The following is a 3,565-nucleotide window of genomic DNA, read 5'->3' as shown; positions in this document are numbered from 1 at the left end:
GAAATGGCACCGTTGTCTGCTGCAGAAAAGCAGCGACGCTACAGGGCTCATCGTGATGCAGACCCTGAAAGAAGGCAGATATACCTCAATAAAGAGAAGGAGAGGTGAAGAAAGGGAATAAAGGAAGGAACAAAAAAGAAAGTGTTAGAACTCAGCTTTGTTGATTAGAAGATGTAGTTTTGTGTTTTGAAAATCTAAAATAACTGTAGTTTTGTGTGAGGGGTAGGTTTAGGTGTAGGCTTATGGTATACAGTTAAGACACAGTATATAAAATACAGTTTGTACAGTAGAAAAACCATTACGCCTATGGCATGGACCCATAACGATGGGAATAACAGTTTGTGAGTGTCTGTGTGCGTGTGAGAGAGAGAGCAAAATAATATGTTCTCTAAAAAATTATAATGCTCTCTATAATTTTAAATTGTAAAATACAATGCTAAACATATTTTGTAGCCTAATAAAGGGATAGTATAACAAATTATATCTTATAATAATAGGTATAAGAACAGCTTACTTTAATGTGGTGTAAGTGACCTTATATCCTATAAACTGTTATATACAGAACCATTTATCTGTTGTAGTGATTGTAAATTGTGACAATATGCTTCTTGTATTAGGCAATATATTGACAAATACTGTTGTTCAGTGGTGTGATGTCCACCCTGTTATGTCCTGTACCTCAGTAGTTTTTTTAATATTAATAAAATAAGTACAACAAATGTTATGCATATCTTTCTGGTTACTTGTAGGGAATGAAATGGTAAAATTTAATAATTTAAAATAGGGCCAAAATTCCATTGAAATTTCTTCTTATTCTAAAAGAAATGTGTTGAAATTACACTGTGTCTTAAAATACATCAACTTTTTTTCAAGATAATGCCCGATTATGAACACTTTGTTAAAATACATTTGCAGGGTAAAGAGAGGGACATTTTAGCTCTTAGAAAATGTAAATATTACAACAACTGTGCATCCAAGACACTTATTAATTGAGACGAGAATGTCCTGTAACAGGGTGGACATTTGGCCCTTGCATATGTGTGAAGAATTTCATGAAAAATTATAAAAGAATAATATCCTGAGCTGGACCAATATATTTTTCTTATAGTGTAACAAGCCCTTCTTCAGATAAAATGATTACATCATGGAAATTTAAACATTTTTTGAGAGAAAGTTACCAAGCTGAAATGGCACCGAATAGTAAGAATGACCCTGCTACTGTTGGGTTTTATTGTTTTTAACCTTGTTCCAGACCATTCAGTCTTAGGTTTTGGAAGTCCGATATACTGTATATATATATATATATATATATAGATAGATAGATAGATAGATATAGTTTACTTTTTAAAGAAGTCTCTTATGCTCATCAAGGCTGCATTTATTTGATCAAAAATACAGCAAAACTGTAATATTGTAAAATATTATTACAATTTAAAATAACAGTGTTCTATTTTAATATACTTAAAAAAAAATTTGTTTTTTTGCTGTGATCAAAGCTGAATTTTCAGCATCATTACTCCAGTCTTCAGTGTCACGTGGTCCTTCAGAAATCATTCTAAGATGCTGATTTATTATCAATGTTGGAAACAGTTTTTGCTATTTTTTGGAACATGTGATACTTTTTTCAGGATTCTTTTATGAATTAAAAGTTAAAAATAATTTATTCAAAAGCATTTATTCAAAATAGAAACCTTTTGTTCTTATTTATTCTTATTCAGAACCGGTTCTGTTTTTTGAAAAGAACCGGAACCGTGAGCAATTTCTAAGTTTCGGATTCGAAAACGGTTCTGGTGCGACACGTGACCAAGCGCTGTGAGCATAAAGGATGTCACAAACCAAATAACAGAAACGCTGCCCTGCCTCTTTAACTGCCGAACACATCGTTTTCCACGACTGTACGCGCAGATAATTGAAACTGTGCACGTTGTTTTGTCTGACTGTACATGTACCGGATTATGGAGTGTGTGTATACATGGTTATAACTATAACAGTTAATATTTAATTAATTTAGGGAAATGAACAAGTGTCTTAGACCTCAAGGGACTATTTGGCCAACCAGCTTATTCCTGCTTGAAAAGCAAAATGTTATTGATAGTGTAAAAAACATCAACTTTGAAGCACATGTGATTGATGGACTAGCATTACTCAACATTACTTACTACCTTCCAGCAACACTACATTCAATGAAGGTAAAATAGTAAAAAAAAAAAAAAAAAACAGTTCATTTAAATGGAATCGGCACCGGAATCGTTAGGCAAAACTGGAACTGGAATCGGAACCGGAAAATTTCAAACCATACCCAACCCTAAATATAAGTCTTTACTGTCACTTTTTAAAATCAATTTTACACATCCTTGCTGAATAAAGGTATTTTCATTAAAAAAAAAAAATAATTTTTTTACTGACCCCAAACTTTTGAACGGTAGTGTATATTGTTGCAAAGGATTTCTATTTTGAATAAATGCAGTTCTTTGGGGGGATTGATCCTTATTCCCTATTCCCTGGTGGGTTGTCAGCCACTGCCATGCTTTAAGAATATGCTTTATTTTGTCTCTACTCAAAGGCTTAAGAAAGCTGCACAAATTACACAGTCCTGCATCTTGAAAGAAAAATGTCTGCTTATTTGCAAAAAAAGGCCTAATATTGCCTAATTTGATGATACTGACTTCAGAAATATCTATAAACACTTTACCATCAAATACGTTTTATTTTCACAAAATAAGAATGAAGACTTTTCAAATTATATAAGCATATATGTGTCAGCTTTAATGCACTGATCAAAATAACAAAAGCAGTCAAACATCAAAAGTTTTTAAATGACAAAAATAATTATTAAAAATCATTCAGTGTCCTACTCCCTGATCACAGGATATCTGTTGACTTCACTTGACCAAATGCACTTATTTGCAACACCCTGCAACGTCATCAAACTCAGGTGAAACTCAAGTTGTGCATATTAGAGGAGATTAAAGTTTGATTTATGTCTTTAAATAAATACAACTTACCATACTTTCATTTAAAGGGGTCATATGATGCGCTTTCAAGTTTTCCTTTCTCTTTGGAGTGTTACAAGCTGTTCGTGAATAGATAAGATCCCTAAAGTTGCAAAGACTAAAGTCTCAAATTCAAAGAGATATTCTTTATAAAAGTTAAGAGTCAACCACGCCCCCCTAAAACGGCTCGTTTAGACACGCCTCCACATGTCTACGTCACGATGTGGGAAGATTTGCATAACGCCGCCCAAATGTTCACGCAAAGAAAGAAGGCATAACTTTATTGTTGACGCCGTCATGTCGTGAAGATGCTGTGTTTCGTTGTGAAAGCGAAAATACTTTGTTCGGTCTTCCAAAGGAGGACACGACTAGAAATCAGTGGTTAAGTTGTATTTACAACACTGTTCCAGAACAGTTTAACCCAAATATTCAGATGTGTGCAGCGCATTTTATGGAGGACTGTTTCCTGATCCTGGGAGAGTAGACTACAATGCCGGCTGCTGACTCACAGACTATAAGTACGTTTTTTATATTTAAAGAATTTGCCACTAACGATTCAAACGCGAGTTTTG

Source organism: Sinocyclocheilus rhinocerous, unplaced genomic scaffold, assembly GCF_001515625.1.
Source record: "Sinocyclocheilus rhinocerous isolate Xijiao unplaced genomic scaffold, SAMN03320098_v1.1 scaffold1364, whole genome shotgun sequence".
NCBI lineage: Eukaryota > Metazoa > Chordata > Actinopteri > Cypriniformes > Cyprinidae > Sinocyclocheilus > Sinocyclocheilus rhinocerous.
This window is presented reverse-complemented; position numbering follows the sequence as displayed.